This window comes from Taudactylus pleione, unplaced genomic scaffold, assembly GCF_031769625.1.
Source record: "Taudactylus pleione unplaced genomic scaffold, aTauple2 ptg000021l, whole genome shotgun sequence".
NCBI lineage: Eukaryota > Metazoa > Chordata > Amphibia > Anura > Myobatrachidae > Taudactylus > Taudactylus pleione.
This window is the reverse complement of record NW_028284423.1, coordinates 16,023,834-16,042,500: the sequence shown is the minus strand read 5'-3', so window position 1 is coordinate 16,042,500 and position 18,667 is coordinate 16,023,834. Positions and strand designations below refer to the sequence as shown.

General features: G+C 31.7%; 11 non-coding genes across 11 annotated transcripts; all 11 read right to left on the bottom strand.

The window, feature by feature from the left end:
- Nucleotides 1-659: 659 nt before the first annotated feature.
- TRNAC-GCA (transfer RNA cysteine (anticodon GCA)) lies at nt 660-731 on the bottom strand. The gene has a single exon. It is a non-coding gene; the product is annotated as a tRNA-Cys (tRNA).
- A 1,690-nt stretch (nt 732-2,421) lies between these two features.
- Nucleotides 2,422-2,493, bottom strand: TRNAC-GCA (transfer RNA cysteine (anticodon GCA)). The gene has a single exon. It is a non-coding gene; the product is annotated as a tRNA-Cys (tRNA).
- Nucleotides 2,494-3,819: 1,326 nt separating this feature from the next.
- TRNAC-GCA (transfer RNA cysteine (anticodon GCA)) lies at nt 3,820-3,891 on the bottom strand. The gene has a single exon. It is a non-coding gene; the product is annotated as a tRNA-Cys (tRNA).
- A 1,690-nt stretch (nt 3,892-5,581) lies between these two features.
- On the bottom strand, nt 5,582-5,653 carry TRNAC-GCA (transfer RNA cysteine (anticodon GCA)). The gene has a single exon. It is a non-coding gene; the product is annotated as a tRNA-Cys (tRNA).
- Nucleotides 5,654-7,343: 1,690 nt separating this feature from the next.
- On the bottom strand, nt 7,344-7,415 carry TRNAC-GCA (transfer RNA cysteine (anticodon GCA)). Its single transcript has one exon. It is a non-coding gene; the product is annotated as a tRNA-Cys (tRNA).
- A 1,690-nt stretch (nt 7,416-9,105) lies between these two features.
- TRNAC-GCA (transfer RNA cysteine (anticodon GCA)) lies at nt 9,106-9,177 on the bottom strand. Its single transcript has one exon. It is a non-coding gene; the product is annotated as a tRNA-Cys (tRNA).
- Nucleotides 9,178-10,504: 1,327 nt separating this feature from the next.
- TRNAC-GCA (transfer RNA cysteine (anticodon GCA)) lies at nt 10,505-10,576 on the bottom strand. The gene has a single exon. It is a non-coding gene; the product is annotated as a tRNA-Cys (tRNA).
- Nucleotides 10,577-11,901: 1,325 nt separating this feature from the next.
- On the bottom strand, nt 11,902-11,973 carry TRNAC-GCA (transfer RNA cysteine (anticodon GCA)). Its single transcript has one exon. It is a non-coding gene; the product is annotated as a tRNA-Cys (tRNA).
- Nucleotides 11,974-13,663: 1,690 nt separating this feature from the next.
- TRNAC-GCA (transfer RNA cysteine (anticodon GCA)) lies at nt 13,664-13,735 on the bottom strand. Its single transcript has one exon. It is a non-coding gene; the product is annotated as a tRNA-Cys (tRNA).
- Nucleotides 13,736-15,061: 1,326 nt separating this feature from the next.
- Nucleotides 15,062-15,133, bottom strand: TRNAC-GCA (transfer RNA cysteine (anticodon GCA)). Its single transcript has one exon. It is a non-coding gene; the product is annotated as a tRNA-Cys (tRNA).
- Nucleotides 15,134-17,188: 2,055 nt separating this feature from the next.
- Nucleotides 17,189-17,260, bottom strand: TRNAC-GCA (transfer RNA cysteine (anticodon GCA)). Its single transcript has one exon. It is a non-coding gene; the product is annotated as a tRNA-Cys (tRNA).
- Between the last annotated feature and the right edge of the window lie 1,407 nt (nt 17,261-18,667).

Sequence of the window (18,667 nt, the reverse complement as noted above, 5' to 3'; positions counted from 1 at the left end):
GAAGGCTTCTCCTACTTCTTCGTTTTTAACCATTTGGGAAAGAAAGTACTTTTTTAAGAGAAACTAGGTAGGTCCTTTATATTTGCCTTCTATAAATTATAGATTTCTGTATAAATCTCTTTCAAAAAAATGAAATCTGCCGGTCTAACTGTGCTATCAGGAAGTTTATAATGTTAAAGTATCACTATTTAAGTGATGCTTTTCCTTATTTAATTATCAATGAGGGTGAGTATTAAAGTACACATGTTTCATGTTCAGTTATATTATACTATTCTACATATATTACTATAGAAAGGACAGAAATTAAATCGAGGTTCTGGAACTGTTGGTGGGATTAGGGATTGAACTCAGACTGATATTGCAATTAGGCTTCTCCTACTTCTTCATTTTTAACCATTTGTGAAAGAAAGTACTTTTTTAAGAGAAACTAGGTAGGTCCTTTATATTTGCCTTCTATAAATTATAGATTTCTGTATAAATCTCTATCAAATAAATGAAATCTACCACTCTAACTGTGCTATCAGGAAGTATATAATGTTAAAGTTTCACTTTTTTTGTTTTCTTGCTCTTACTTGTGTTAGCTTTTCCTGTACTTGACTTTCAAACTAGCTGTAAACTGCAAATTGATTCAGTACCTTTACACATTAAAAGCTAGGTAAAGGAGGCACCTGGATTTGAACCAGGGACCTCTCGATCTGCAGTTGAATGCTCTACCACTGAGCTATACCCCCAATTGCGTACAAGATTTTAAAAACATTCACATTGCAGTCAGAAAGTATAGGTGTTTGTACTATATATGTTGTCTTATAGGATAAAAAATTAATATGTATATTTATGGTGATGCTTTGGAGTTATTAATCTGGGCTTGATTGCAGAGTTCACATAGGTGTAAGCTGTGAGCATGCTCAAAAAGGAACTTTGATCATCTAAAGCTCCAATTTCGTCAGTAATAGTGACATCAGGACATATTGTGACTTTAAATTTTGGGAGGCCAAAAAGAAATCAGAAAATACAAATTCTTAGCAATAAACCTATATAAATTATTTCAAAAAGTAGCTGACAACAGTATATTATTGCTAATAAAATAGGACATTTTGATTTTTGGGCTTGAGGGCTCAGATGTTCAAAATTAATGTTTGATGCATAAACTCGAATGGCCTAGTTGCAAAATTAGTCTGAGATTAACCCCCAATTACAACAACAGTTCCAGAACACTGCAATACAATTGCCTAATAATTCCTTATTTAATTATCAGAGAGGGTGAGTATTAAAGTACACATGTTTCATGTTCAGTTATATTATACTATTCTAAATATATTACTATAGAAAGGACAGAAATTAAATTGAGGTTCTGGAACTGTTGGTGGGATTAGGGATTGAACTCAGACTGATATTGCAATAAGAGTTCTCCTACTTTTTCAGTTTAACCATTTGGGAAAGAAAGTACTTTTTAAAGAGAAACTAGGTAGGTCCTTTATATTTGCCTTCTATAAATTATAGTTTTCTTTAAAAATCGCTTTCAAATAAATGAAATCTGCCACTCTAACTGTGCTATCAGGAAGAGTATAATGTTAAAGTATCATTATTTAAGTGATGCTTTTCCTAATTTAATTATCAATGAGGGTGAGTATTAAAGTACACATGTTTCATGTTCAGTTATATTATACTATTCTAAATATATTACTATAGAAAGGACAGAAATTAAATCGAGGTTCTGGAACTGTTGGTGGGATTAGGGATTGAACTCAGACTGATATTGCAAAAAGGCTTCTCCTACTTCTTCGTTTTTAACCATTTGGGAAAGAAAGTACTTTTTTAAGAGAAACTAGGTAGGTCCTTTATATTTGCCTTCTATAAATTATAGATTTCTGTATAAATCTCTTTCAAAAAAATGAAATCTGCCGGTCTAACTGTGCTATCAGGAAGTTTATAATGTTAAAGTATCACTATTTAAGTGATGCTTTTCCTTATTTAATTATCAATGAGGGTGAGTATTAAAGTACACATGTTTCATGTTCAGTTATATTATACTATTCTACATATATTACTATAGAAAGGACAGAAATTAAATCGAGGTTCTGGAACTGTTGGTGGGATTAGGGATTGAACTCAGACTGATATTGCAATTAGGCTTCTCCTACTTCTTCATTTTTAACCATTTGGGAAAGAAAGTACTTTTTTAAGAGAAACTAGGTAGGTCCTTTATATTTGCCTTCTATAAATTATAGATTTCTGTATAAATCTCTATCAAATAAATGAAATCTACCACTCTAACTGTGCTATCAGGAAGTATATAATGTTAAAGTTTCACTTTTTTTGTTTTCTTGCTCTTACTTGTGTTAGCTTTTCCTGTACTTGACTTTCAAACTAGCTGTAAACTGCAAATTGATTCAGTACCTTTACACATTAAAAGCTAGGTAAAGGGGGCACCTGGATTTGAACCAGGGACCTCTCGATCTGCAGTTGAATGCTCTACCACTGAGCTATACCCCCAATTGCGTACAAGATTTTAAAAACATTCACATTGCAGTCAGAAAGTATAGGTGTTTGTACTATATATGTTGTCTTATAGGATAAAAAATTAATATGTATATTTATGGTGATGCTTTGGAGTTATTAATCTGGGCTTGATTGCAGAGTTCGCTTAGATGTAAGCTGTGAGCATGCTCAAAAGGGAAATTTGATCATCTAAAGCTCCAATTTGGTCAGTTATAGTGACATCAGGACATATTGTGACTTTATATTTTGGGAGACCAAACAGAACTAAGAAAGCTCAAATTCTTAGTAACAAACCTATATAAATTATTTCAAAAAGTAGCTGACAACAGTATATTATTGCTAATAAAATTGGACATTTTGATTTTTGGGCTTGTGGGCTCAGGTGTTCAAAAATAATGTTTGATGCATAAACTCGAATGGCCTAGTTGCAAAATTAGTCTGAGATTAACCCCCAATTATAACAACAGTTCCAGAACACTGCAATATAATTGCTTAATAATTCCTTATTTAATTATCAAAGAGGGTGAGTATTAAAGTACACATGTTTCATGTTCAGTTATATTATACTATTCTAAATATATTACTATAGAAAGGACAGAAATTAAATTGAGGTTCTGGAACTGATGGTGGGATTAGGGATTGAACTCAGACTGATATTGCAATAAGGCTTCTCCTACTTCTTCAGTTTAACCATTTGGGAAAGAAAGTACTTTTTTAAGAGAAACTAGGTAGGTCCTTTATATTTGCCTTCTATAAATTATAGATTTCTGTAAAAATCTCTATAAAAAAAATAAAAACTGCCAATCTAACTGTGCAATCAGGAAGTTTATAATGTTAAAGTATCACTATTTAAGTGATGCTTTTCCTTATTTAATTATCAATGAGGGTGAGTATTAAAGTACACATGTTTCATGTTCAGTTATATTATACTATTCTAAATATATTACTATAGAAAGGACAGAAATTAAATTGAGGTTCTGGAACTGTTGGTGGGATTAGGGATTGAACTCAGACTGATATTGCAATAAGGCTTCTCCTACTTCTTCATTTTTAACCATTTCGGATAGAGAGTACTATTTTAAGAGAAACTAGGTAGGTACTTTATATTTGCCTTCTATAAATTATAGATTTCTGTTAAAATCTCTGTCAAAAAAATGAAATCTACCACTCTAACTGTGCTATCAGGAAGTATATAATGTTAAAGATTCACTTTTTTTTATTTCTTGCTCTTACTTGTGTTAGCTTTTCCTGTACTTGAGTTTCAAACTAGCTGTAAACTGCAAATTGATTCAGTACCTTTACACATTAAAAGCTAGGTAAAGGGGGCACCTGGATTTGAACCAGGAACCTCTCAATCTGCAATCAAATGCTCTACCTCTGAGCTATTCCCCCAATTGCGTTCAAGATTTGAAAAACATTCACATTGTAGTCAAAAAGTATAGGTGTTTGTACTATATATGTTGTCTTATAGGATAAAAAATTAATATGTATATTTATGGTGATGCTTTGGAGTTATTAATCTGGGCTTGATTGCAGAGTTCGCATAGATGTAAGCTGTGAGCATGCTCAAAAGGGAACTTTGATCATCTAATGCTCCAATTTGGTCAGTTATAGTGACATCAGGACATATTGTGACTTTATATTTTGGGAGACCAAACAGAACTAAGAAAGCTCAAATTCTTAGTAACAAACCTATATAAATTATTTCAAAAAGTAGCTGACAACAGTATATTATTGCTAATAAAATAGGACATTTTGATTTTTGGGCTTGTGGTCTCAGATGTTCAAAATTAATGTTTGATGCATAAACTCGAATGGCCTAGTTGCAAAATCAGTCTGAGATCAACCCCCAAATTTAACAACAGTTCCAGAATACTGCAATGTAATTGCTTAATTATTCCTTATTTAATTATCAAAGAGGGTGAGTATTAAAGTACACATGTTTCATGTTCAGTTATATTATACTATTCTAAATATATTACTATAGAAAGGACAGAAATTAAATTGAGGTTCTGGAACTGTTGGTGGGATTAGGGATTGAACTCAGACTGATATTGCAATAAGAGTTCTCCTACTTTTTCAGTTTAACCATTTGGGAAAGAAAGTACTTTTTAAAGAGAAACTAGGTAGGTCCTTTATATTTGCCTTCTATAAATTATAGTTTTCTTTAAAAATCGCTTTCAAATAAATGAAATCTGCCACTCTAACTGTGCTATCAGGAAGAGTATAATGTTAAAGTATCATTATTTAAGTGATGCTTTTCCTAATTTAATTATCAATGAGGGTGAGTTTTAAAGTACACATGTTTCATGTTCAGTTATATTATACTATTCTAAATATATTACTATAGAAAGGACAGAAATTAAATCGAGGTTCTGGAACTGTTGGTGGGATTAGGGATTGAACTCAGACTGATATTGCAATAAGGCTTCTCCTACTTCTTCGTTTTTAACCATTTGGGAAAGAAAGTACTTTTTTAAGAGAAACTAGGTAGGTCCTTTATATTTGCCTTCTATAAATTATAGATTTCTGTATAAATCTCTTTCAAAAAAATGAAATCTGCCGGTCTAACTGTGCTATCAGGAAATTTATAATGTTAAAGTATCACTATTTAAGTGATGCTTTTCCTTATTTAATTATCAATGAGGGTGAGTATTAAAGTACACATGTTTCATGTTCAGTTATATTATACTATTCTACATATATTACTATAGAAAGGACAGAAATTAAATCGAGGTTCTGGAACTGTTGGTGGGATTAGGGATTGAACTCAGACTGATATTGCAATTAGGCTTCTCCTACTTCTTCATTTTTAACCATTTGGGAAAGAAAGTACTTTTTTAAGAGAAACTAGGTAGGTCCTTTATATTTGCCTTCTATAAATTATAGATTTCTGTATAAATCTCTATCAAATAAATGAAATCTACCACTCTAACTGTGCTATCAGGAAGTATATAATGTTAAAGTTTCACTTTTTTTGTTTTCTTGCTCTTACTTGTGTTAGCTTTTCCTGTACTTGACTTTCAAACTAGCTGTAAACTGCAAATTGATTCAGTATCTTTACACATTAAAAGCTAGGTAAAGGGGGCACCTGGATTTGAACCAGGGACCTCTCGATCTGCAGTTGAATGCTCTACCACTGAGCTATACCCCCAATTGCGTTCAAGATTTTAAAAACATTCACATTGCAGTCAGAAAGTATAGGTGTTTGTACTATATATGTTGTCTTATAGGATAAAAAATTAATATGTATATTTATGGTGATGCTTTGGAGTTATTAATCTGGGCTTGATTGCAGAGTTCACATAGGTGTAAGCTGTGAGCATGCTCAAAAAGGAACTTTGATCATCTAAAGCTCCAATTTCGTCAGTAATAGTGACATCAGGACATATTGTGACTTTAAATTTTGGGAGGCCAAACAGAACTAAGAAAATACAAATTCTTAGCAATAAACCTATATAAATTATTTCAAAAAGTAGCTGACAACAGTATATTATTGCTAATAAAATAGGACATTTTGATTTTTGGGCTTGAGGGCTCAGATGTTCAAAATTAATGTTTGATGCATAAACTCGAATGGCCTAGTTGCAAAATTAGTCTGAGATTAACCCCCAATTACAACAACAGTTCCAGAACACTGCAATACAATTGCCTAATAATTCCTTATTTAATTATCAGAGAGGGTGAGTATTAAAGTACACATGTTTCATGTTCAGTTATATTATACTATTCTAAATATATTACTATAGAAAGGACAGAAATTAAATTGAGGTTCTGGAACTGTTGGTGGGATTAGGGATTGAACTCAGACTGATATTGCAATAAGAGTTCTCCTACTTTTTCAGTTTAACCATTTGGGAAAGAAAGTACTTTTTAAAGAGAAACTAGGTAGGTCCTTTATATTTGCCTTCTATAAATTATAGTTTTCTTTAAAAATCGCTTTCAAATAAATGAAATCTGCCACTCTAACTGTGCTATCAGGAAGAGAATAATGTTAAAGTATCATTATTTAAGTGATGCTTTTCCTAATTTAATTATCAATGAGGGTGAGTTTTAAAGTACACATGTTTCATGTTCAGTTATATTATACTATTCTAAATATATTACTATAGAAAGGACAGAAATTAAATCGAGGTTCTGGAACTGTTGGTGGGATTAGGGATTGAACTCAGACTGATATTGCAAAAAGGCTTCTCCTACTTCTTCGTTTTTAACCATTTGGGAAAGAAAGTACTTTTTTAAGAGAAACTAGGTAGGTCCTTTATATTTGCCTTCTATAAATTATAGATTTCTGTATAAATCTCTTTCAAAAAAATGAAATCTGCCGGTCTAACTGTGCTATCAGGAAGTTTATAATGTTAAAGTATCACTATTTAAGTGATGCTTTTCCTTATTTAATTATCAATGAGGGTGAGTATTAAAGTACACATGTTTCATGTTCAGTTATATTATACTATTCTACATATATTACTATAGAAAGGACAGAAATTAAATCGAGGTTCTGGAACTGTTGGTGGGATTAGGGATTGAACTCAGACTGATATTGCAATTAGGCTTCTCCTACTTCTTCATTTTTAACCATTTGGGAAAGAAAGTACTTTTTTAAGAGAAACTAGGTAGGTCCTTTATATTTGCCTTCTATAAATTATAGATTTCTGTATAAATCTCTATCAAATAAATGAAATCTACCACTCTAACTGTGCTATCAGGAAGTATATAATGTTAAAGTTTCACTTTTTTTGTTTTCTTGCTCTTACTTGTGTTAGCTTTTCCTGTACTTGATTTTCAAACTAGCTGTAAACTGCAAATTGATTCAGTACCTTTACACATTAAAAGCTAGGTAAACGGGGCACCTGGATTTGAACCAGGGACCTCTTGATCTGCAGTTGAATGCTCTACCACTGAGCTATACCCCCAATTGCGTTCAAGATTTTAAAAACATTCACATTGCAGTCAGAAAGTATAGGTGTTTGTACTATATATGTTGTCTTATAGGATAAAAAATTAATATGTATATTTATGGTGATGCTTTGGAGTTATTAATCTGGGCTTGATTGCAGAGTTCGCATAGATGTAAGCTGTGAGCATGCTCAAAAGGGAACTTTGATCATCTAATGCTCCAATTTGGTCAGTTATAGTGACATCAGGACATATTGTGACTTTAAATTTTGGGAGGCCAAACAGAACTAAGAAAATACAAATTCTTAGCAATAAACCTATATAAATTATTTCAAAAAGTAGCTGACAACAGTATATTATTGCTAATAAAATAGGACATTTTGATTTTTGGGCTTGAGGGCTCAGATGTTCAAAATTAATGTTTGATGCATAAACTCGAATGGCCTAGTTGCAAAATTAGTCTGAGATTAACCCCCAATTACAACAACAGTTCCAGAACACTGCAATACAATTGCCTAATAATTCCTTATTTAATTATCAGAGAGGGTGAGTATTAAAGTACACATGTTTCATGTTCAGTTATATTATACTATTCTAAATATATTACTATAGAAAGGACAGAAATTAAATTGAGGTTCTGGAACTGTTGGTGGGATTAGGGATTGAACTCAGACTGATATTGCAATATGAGTTCTCCTACTTTTTCAGTTTAACCATTTGGGAAAGAAAGTACTTTTTAAAGAGAAACTAGGTAGGTCCTTTATATTTGCCTTCTATAAATTATAGTTTTCTTTAAAAATCGCTTTCAAATAAATGAAATCTGCCACTCTAACTGTGCTATCAGGAAGAGAATAATGTTAAAGTATCATTATTTAAGTGATGCTTTTCCTAATTTAATTATCAATGAGGGTGAGTTTTAAAGTACACATGTTTCATGTTCAGTTATATTATACTATTCTAAATATATTACTATAGAAAGGACAGAAATTAAATCGAGGTTCTGGAACTGTTGGTGGGATTAGGGATTGAACTCAGACTGATATTGCAAAAAGGCTTCTCCTACTTCTTCGTTTTTAACCATTTGGGAAAGAAAGTACTTTTTTAAGAGAAACTAGGTAGGTCCTTTATATTTGCCTTCTATAAATTATAGATTTCTGTATAAATCTCTTTCAAAAAAATGAAATCTGCCGGTCTAACTGTGCTATCAGGAAGTTTATAATGTTAAAGTATCACTATTTAAGTGATGCTTTTCCTTATTTAATTATCAATGAGGGTGAGTATTAAAGTACACATGTTTCATGTTCAGTTATATTATACTATTCTACATATATTACTATAGAAAGGACAGAAATTAAATCGAGGTTCTGGAACTGTTGGTGGGATTAGGGATTGAACTCAGACTGATATTGCAATTAGGCTTCTCCTACTTCTTCATTTTTAACCATTTGGGAAAGAAAGTACTTTTTTAAGAGAAACTAGGTAGGTCCTTTATATTTGCCTTCTATAAATTATAGATTTCTGTATAAATCTCTATCAAATAAATGAAATCTACCACTCTAACTGTGCTATCAGGAAGTATATAATGTTAAAGTTTCACTTTTTTTGTTTTCTTGCTCTTACTTGTGTTAGCTTTTCCTGTACTTGATTTTCAAACTAGCTGTAAACTGCAAATTGATTCAGTACCTTTACACATTAAAAGCTAGGTAAAGGGGGCACCTGGATTTGAACCAGGGACCTCTCGATCTGCAGTTGAATGCTCTACCACTGAGCTATACCCCCAATTGCGTTCAAGATTTTAAAAACATTCACATTGCAGTCAGAAAGTATAGGTGTTTGTACTATATATGTTGTCTTATAGGATAAAAAATTAATATGTATATTTATGGTGATGCTTTGGAGTTATTAATCTGGGCTTGATTGCAGAGTTCGCTTAGATGTAAGCTGTGAGCATGCTCAAAAGGGAACTTTGATCATCTAAAGCTCCAATTTGGTCAGTTATAGTGACATCAGGACATATTGTGACTTTATATTTTGGGAGACCAAACAGAACTAAGAAAGCTCAAATTCTTAGTAACAAACCTATATAAATTATTTCAAAAAGTAGCTGACAACAGTATATTATTGCTAATAAAATAGGACATTTTGATTTTTGGGCTTGTGGTCTCAGATGTTCAAAATTAATGTTTGATGCATAAACTCGAATGGCCTAGTTGCAAAATCAGTCTGAGATCAACCCCCAAATTTAACAACAGTTCCAGAATACTGCAATGTAATTGCTTAATTATTCCTTATTTAATTATCAAAGAGGGTGAGTATTAAAGTACACATGTTTCATGTTCAGTTATATTATACTATTCTAAATATATTACTATAGAAAGGACAGAAATTAAATTGAGGTTCTGGAAATGTTGGTGGGATTAGGGATTGAACTCAGACTGATATTGCAATAAGGCTTCTCCTACTTCTTCGTTTTTAACCATTTGGGAAAGAAAGTACTTTTTTAAGAGAAACTAGGTAGGTCCTTTATATTTGCCTTCTATAAATTATAGATTTCTGTATAAATCTCTATCAAAAAAATGAAATCTGCCACTCTAACTGTGCTATCAGGAAGTTTATAATGTTAAAGTATCACTCTTTAAGTGATGCCTTTCCTTATTTAATTATCAATGAGGGTGAGTATTAAAGTACACATGTTTCATGTTCAGTTATATTATACTATTCTAAATATATTACTATAGAAAGGACAGAAATTAAATTGAGGTTCTGGAACTGTTGGTGGGATTAGGGATTGAACTCAGAACGATATTGCAATAAGGCTTCTCCTACTTCTTCATTTTTAACCATTTCGGAAAGAGAGTACTATTTTAAGAAAAACTAGGTAGGTACTTTATATTTGCTTTCTATAAATTATAGATTTCTGTTAAAATCTCTATTAAAAAAATGAAATCTACCACTATAACTGTGCTATCAGGAAGTATATAATGTTAAAGTTTCCCTTTTTTTGTTTTCTTGCTCTTACTTGTGTTAGCTTTTCCTGTACTTGAGTTTCAAACTAGCTGTAAACTGCAAATTGATTCAGTACCTTTACACATTAAAAGCTAGGTAAAGGGGGCACCTGGATTTGAACCATGGACCTCTCGATCTGCAGTCGAATGCTCTACCACTGAGCTATACCCCCTATTGCGTACAAGATTTTAAAAACATTCACATTGCAGTCAGAAAGTATAGGTGTTTGTACTATATATGTTGTCTTATAGGATAAAAAATTAATGTGTATATTTATGGTGATGCTTTGGAGTTATTAATCTGGGCTTGATTGCAGAGTTCACATAGGTGTAAGCTGTGAGCATGCTCAAAAAGGAACTTTGATCATCTAAAGCTCCAATTTCGTCAGTAATAGTGACATCAGGAAATATTGTGACTTTAAATTTTGGGAGGCCAAACAGAACTAAGAAAATACAAATTCTTAGCAATAAACCTATATAAATTATTTCAAAAAGTAGCTGACAACAGTATATTATTGCTAATAAAATAGGACATTTTGATTTTTGGGCTTGTGGGCTCAGGTGTTCAAAAATAATGTTTGATGCATAAACTCGAATGGCCTAGTTGCAAAATTAGTCTGAGATTAACCCCCAATTATAACAACAGTTCCAGAACACTGCAATATAATTGCTTAATAATTCCTTATTTAATTATCAAAGAGGGTGAGTATTAAAGTACACATGTTTCATGTTCAGTTATATTATACTATTCTAAATATATTACTATAGAAAGGACAGAAATTAAATTGAGGTTCTGGAACTGATGGTGGGATTAGGGATTGAACTCAGACTGATATTGCAATAAGGCTTCTCCTACTTCTTCAGTTTAACCATTTGGGAAAGAAAGTACTTTTTTAAGAGAAACTAGGTAGGTCCTTTATATTTGCCTTCTATAAATTATAGATTTCTGTAAAAATCTCTATAAAAAAAATAAAAACTGCCAATCTAACTGTGCAATCAGGAAGTTTATAATGTTAAAGTATCACTATTTAAGGGATGCTTTTCCTTATTTAATTATCAATGAGGGTGAGTATTAAAGTACACATGTTTCATGTTCAGTTATATTATACTATTCTAAATATATTACTATAGAAAGGACAGAAATTAAATTGAGGTTCTGGAACTGTTGGTGGGATTAGGGATTGAACTCAGACTGATATTGCAATAAGGCTTCTCCTACTTCTTCATTTTTAACCATTTCGGATAGAGAGTACTATTTTAAGAGAAACTAGGTAGGTACTTTATATTTGCCTTCTATAAATTATAGATTTCTGTTAAAATCTCTGTCAAAAAAATGAAATCTACCACTCTAACTGTGCTATCAGGAAGTATATAATGTTAAAGATTCACTTTTTTTATTTCTTGCTCTTACTTGTGTTAGCTTTTCCTGTACTTGAGTTTCAAACTAGCTGTAAACTGCAAATTGATTCAGTACCTTTACACATTAAAAGCTAGGTAAAGGGGGCACCTGGATTTGAACCAGGAACCTCTCAATCTGCAATCAAATGCTCTACCTCTGAGCTATTCCCCCAATTGCGTTCAAGATTTGAAAAACATTCACATTGTAGTCAAAAAGTATAGGTGTTTGTACTATATATGTTGTCTTATAGGATAAAAAATTAATATGTATATTTATGGTGATGCTTTGGAGTTATTAATCTGGGCTTGATTGCAGAGTTTGCATAGATGTAAGCTGTGAGCATGCTCAAAAGGGAACTTTGATCATCTAAAGCTCCAATTTGGTCAGTTATAGTGACATCAGGACATATTGTGACTTTATATTTTGGGAGACCAAACAGAACTAAGAAAGCTCAAATTCTTAGTAACAAACCTATATAAATTATTTCAAAAAGTAGCTGACAACAGTATATTATTGCTAATAAAATAGGACATTTTGATTTTTGGGCTTGTGGTCTCAGATGTTCAAAATTAATGTTTGATGCATTAACTCGAATGGCCTAGTTGCAAAATCAGTCTGAGATCAACCCCCAAATTTAACAACAGTTCCAGAATACTGCAATGTAATTGCTTAATTATTCCTTATTTAATTATCAAAGAGGGTGAGTATTAAAGTACACATGTTTCATGTTCAGTTATATTATACTATTCTAAATATATTACTATAGAAAGGACAGAAATTAAATTGAGGTTCTGGAACTGTTGGTGGGATTAGGGATTGAACTCAGACTGATATTGCAATAAGAGTTCTCCTACTTTTTCAGTTTAACCATTTGGGAAAGAAAGTACTTTTTAAAGAGAAACTAGGTAGGTCCTTTATATTTGCCTTCTATAAATTATAGTTTTCTTTAAAAATCGCTTTCAAATAAATGAAATCTGCCACTCTAACTGTGCTATCAGGAAGAGTATAATGTTAAAGTATCATTATTTAAGTGATGCTTTTCCTAATTTAATTATCAATGAGGGTGAGTTTTAAAGTACACATGTTTCATGTTCAGTTATATTATACTATTCTAAATATATTACTATAGAAAGGACAGAAATTAAATCGAGGTTCTGGAACTGTTGGTGGGATTAGGGATTGAACTCAGACTGATATTGCAATAAGGCTTCTCCTACTTCTTCGTTTTTAACCATTTGGGAAAGAAAGTACTTTTTTAAGAGAAACTAGGTAGGTCCTTTATATTTGCCTTCTATAAATTATAGATTTCTGTATAAATCTCTTTCAAAAAAATGAAATCTGCCGGTCTAACTGTGCTATCAGGAAATTTATAATGTTAAAGTATCACTATTTAAGTGATGCTTTTCCTTATTTAATTATCAATGAGGGTGAGTATTAAAGTACACATGTTTCATGTTCAGTTATATTATACTATTCTACATATATTACTATAGAAAGGACAGAAATTAAATCGAGGTTCTGGAACTGTTGGTGGGATTAGGGATTGAACTCAGACTGATATTGCAATTAGGCTTCTCCTACTTCTTCATTTTTAACCATTTGGGAAAGAAAGTACTTTTTTAAGAGAAACTAGGTAGGTCCTTTATATTTTCCTTCTATAAATTATAGATTTCTGTATAAATCTCTATCAAATAAATGAAATCTACCACTCTAACTGTGCTATCAGGAAGTATATAATGTTAAAGTTTCACTTTTTTTGTTTTCTTGCTCTTACTTGTGTTAGCTTTTCCTGTACTTGACTTTCAAACTAGCTGTAAACTGCAAATTGATTCAGTACCTTTACACATTAAAAGCTAGGTAAAGGGGGCACCTGGATTTGAACCAGGGACCTCTCGATCTGCAGTTGAATGCTCTACCACTGAGCTATACCCCCAATTGCGTACAAGATTTTAAAAACATTCACATTGCAGTCAGAAAGTATAGGTGTTTGTACTATATATGTTGTCTTATAGGATAAAAAATTAATATGTATATTTATGGTGATGCTTTGGAGTTATTAATCTGGGCTTGATTGCAGAGTTCACATAGGTGTAAGCTGTGAGCATGCTCAAAAAGGAACTTTGATCATCTAAAGCTCCAATTTCGTCAGTAATAGTGACATCAGGACATATTGTGACTTTAAATTTTGGGAGGCCAAACAGAACTAAGAAAATACAAATTCTTAGCAATAAACCTATATAAATTATTTCAAAAAGTAGCTGACAACAGTATATTATTGCTAATAAAATAGGACATTTTGATTTTTGGGCTTGAGGGCTCAGATGTTCAAAATTAATGTTTGATGCATAAACTCGAATGGCCTAGTTGCAAAATTAGTCTGAGATTAACCCCCAATTACAACAACAGTTCCAGAACACTGCAATACAATTGCCTAATAATTCCTTATTTAATTATCAGAGAGGGTGAGTATTAAAGTACACATGTTTCATGTTCAGTTATATTATACTATTCTAAATATATTACTATAGAAAGGACAGAAATTAAATTGAGGTTCTGGAACTGTTGGTGGGATTAGGGATTGAACTCAGACTGATATTGCAATAAGAGTTCTCCTACTTTTTCAGTTTAACCATTTGGGAAAGAAAGTACTTTTTAAAGAGAAACTAGGTAGGTCCTTTATATTTGCCTTCTATAAATTATAGTTTTCTTTAAAAATCGCTTTCAAATAAATGAAATCTGCCACTCTAACTGTGCTATCAGGAAGAGTATAATGTTAAAGTATCATTATTTAAGTGATGCTTTTCCTAATTTAATTATCAATGAGGGTGAGTTTTAAAGTACACATGTTTCATGTTCAGTTATATTATACTATTCTACATATATTACTATAGAAAGGACAGAAATTAAATCGAGGTTCTGGAACTGTTGGTGGGATTAGGGATTCAACTCAGACTGATATTGCAATTAGGCTTCTCCTACTTCTTCATTTTTAACCATTTGGGAAAGAAAGTACTTTTTTAAGAGAAACTAGGTAGGTCCTTTATATTTGCCTTCTATAAATTATAGATTTCTGTATAAATCTCTATCAAATAAATGAAATCTACCACTCTAACTGTGCTATCAGGAAGTATATAATGTTAAAGTTTAACTTTTTTTGTTTTCTTGCTCTTACTTGTGTTAGCTTTTCCTGTACTTGACTTTCAAACTAGCTGTAAACTGCAAATTGATTCAGTACCTTTACACATTAAAAGCTAGGTAAAGGGGGCACCTGGATTTGAACCAGGAACCTCTCAATCTGCAATCAAATGCTCTACCTCTGAGCTATTCCCCCAATTGCGTTCAAGACTTGAAAAACATTCACATTGTAGTCAAAAAGTATAGGTGTTTGTACTATATATGTTGTCTTATAGGATAAAAAATTAATATGTATATTTATGGTGATGCTTTGGAGTTATTAATCTGGGCTTGATTGCAGAGTTCGCATAGATGTAAGCTGTGAGCATGCTCAAAAGGGAACTTTGATCATCTAAAGCTCCAATTTGGTCAGTTATAGTGACATCAGGACATATTGTGACTTTATATTTTGGGAGACCAAACAGAACTAAGAAAGCTCAAATTCTTAGTAACAAACCTATATAAATTATTTCAAAAAGTAGCTGACAACAGTATATTATTGCTAATAAAATAGGACATTTTGATTTTTGGGCTTGTGGTCTCAGATGTTCAAAATTAATGTTTGATGCATAAACTCGAATGGCCTAGTTGCAAAATCAGTCTGAGATCAACCCCCAAATTTAACAACAGTTCCAGAATACTGCAATGTAATTGCTTAATTATTCCTTATTTAATTATCAAAGAGGGTGAGTATTAAAGTACACATGTTTCATGTTCAGTTATATTATACTATTCTAAATATATTACTATAGAAAGGACAGAAATTAAATTGAGGTTCTGGAACTGTTGGTGGGATTAGGGATTGAACTCAGACTGATATTGCAATAAGGCTTCTCCTACTTCTTCGTTTTTAACCATTTGGGAAAGAAAGTACTTTTTTAAGAGAAACTAGGTAGGTCCTTTATATTTGCCTTCTATAAATTATAGATTTCTGTATAAATCTCTATCAAAAAAATGAAATCTGCCACTCTAACTGTGCTATCAGGAAGTTTATAATGTTAAAGTATCACTCTTTAAGTGATGCCTTTCCTTATTTAATTATCAATGAGGGTGAGTATTAAAGTACACATGTTTCATGTTCAGTTATATTATACTATTCTAAATATATTACTATAGAAAGGACAGAAATTAAATTGAGGTTCTGGAACTGTTGGTGGGATTAGGGATTGAACTCAGAACGATATTGCAATAAGAGTTCTCCTACTTTTTCAGTTTAACCATTTGGGAAAGAAAGTACTTTTTAAAGAGAAACTAGGTAGGTCCTTTATATTTGCCTTCTATAAATTATAGTTTTCTTTAAAAATCGCTTTCAAATAAATGAAATCTGCCACTCTAACTGTGCTATCAGGAAGAGTATAATGTTAAAGTATCATTATTTAAGTGATGCTTTTCCTAATTTAATTATCAATGAGGGTGAGTTTTAAAGTACACATGTTTCATGTTCAGTTATATTATACTATTCTAAATATATTACTATAGAAAGGACAGAAATTAAATCGAGGTTCTGGAACTGTTGGTGGGATTAGGGATTGAACTCAGACTGATATTGCAATAAGGCTTCTCCTACTTCTTCGTTTTTAACCATTTGGGAAAGAAAGTACTTTTTTAAGAGAAACTAGGTAGGTCCTTTATATTTGCCTTCTATAAATTATAGATTTCTGTATAAATCTCTTTCAAAAAAATGAAATCTGCCGGTCTAACTGTGCTATCAGGAAATTTATAATGTTAAAGTATCACTATTTAAGTGATGCTTTTCCTTATTTAATTATCAATGAGGGTGAGTATTAAAGTACACATGTTTCATGTTCAGTTATATTATACTATTCTACATATATTACTATAGAAAGGACAGAAATTAAATCGAGGTTCTGGAACTGTTGGTGGGATTAGGGATTGAACTCAGACTGATATTGCAATTAGGCTTCTCCTACTTCTTCATTTTTAACCATTTGGGAAAGAAAGTACTTTTTTAAGAGAAACTAGGTAGGTCCTTTATATTTGCCTTCTATAAATTATAGATTTCTGTATAAATCTCTATCAAATAAATGAAATCTACCACTCTAACTGTGCTATCAGGAAGTATATAATGTTAAAGTTTCACTTTTTTTTGTTTTCTTGCTCTTACTTGTGTTAGCTTTTCCTGTACTTGAGTTTCAAACTAGCTGTAAACTGCAAATTGATTCAGTACCTTTACACATTAAAAGCTAGGTAAAGGGGGCACCTGGATTTGAACCATGGACCTCTCGATCTGCAGTCAAATGCTCTACCACTGAGCTATACCCCCTATTGCGTACAAGATTTTAAAAACATTCACATTGCAGTCAGAAAGTATAGGTGTTTGTACTATATATGTTGTCTTATAGGATAAAAAATTAATGTGTATATTTATGGTGATGCTTTGGAGTTATTAATCTGGGCTTGATTGCAGAGTTCACATAGGTGTAAGCTGTGAGCATGCTCAAAAAGGAACTTTGATCATCTAAAGCTCCAATTTCGTCAGTAATAGTGACATCAGGACATATTGTGACTTTAAATTTTGGGAGGCCAAACAGAACTAAGAAAATACAAATTCTTAGCAATAAACCTATATAAATTATTTCAAAAAGAAGCTGACAACAGTATATTATTGCTAATAAAATAGGACATTTTGATTTTTGGGCTTGTGGGCTCAGGTGTTCAAAAATAATGTTTGATGCATAAACTCGAATGGCCTAGTTGCAAAATTAGTCTGAGATTAACCCCCAATTATAACAACAGTTCCAGAACACTGCAATATAATTGCTTAATAATTCCTTATTTAATTATCAAAGAGGGTGAGTATTAAAGTACACATGTTTCATGTTCAGTTATATTATACTATTCTAAATATATTACTATAGAAAGGACAGAAATTAAATTGAGGTTCTGGAACTGTTGGTGGGATTAGGGATTGAACTCAGACTGATATTGCAATAAGAGTTCTCCTACTTTTTCAGTTTAACCATTTGGGAAAGAAAGTACTTTTTAAAGAGAAACTAGGTAGGTCCTTTATATTTGCCTTCTATAAATTATAGTTTTCTTTAAAAATCGCTTTCAAATAAATGAAATCTGCCACTCTAACTGTGCTATCAGGAAGAGTATAATGTTAAAGTATCATTATTTAAGTGATGCTTTTCCTAATTTAATAATCAATGAGGGTGAGTTTTAAAGTACACATGTTTCATGTTCAGTTATATTATACTATTCTAAATATATTACTATAGAAAGGACAGAAATTAAATCGAGGTTCTGGAACTGTTGGTGGGATTAGGGATTGAACTCAGACTGATATTGCAATAAGGCTTCTCCTACTTCTTCGTTTTTAACCATTTGGGAAAGAAAGTACTTTTTTAAGAGAAACTAGGTAGGTCCTTTATATTTGCCTTCTATAAATTATAGATTTCTGTATAAATCTCTTTCAAAAAAATGAAATCTGCCGGTCTAACTGTGCTATCAGGAAATTTATAATGTTAAAGTATCACTATTTAAGTGATGCTTTTCCTTATTTAATTATCAATGAGGGTGAGTATTAAAGTACACATGTTTCATGTTCAGTTATATTATACTATTCTACATATATTACTATAGAAAGGACAGAAATTAAATCGAGGTTCTGGAACTGTTGGTGGGATTAGGGATTGAACTCAGACTGATATTGCAATTAGGCTTCTCC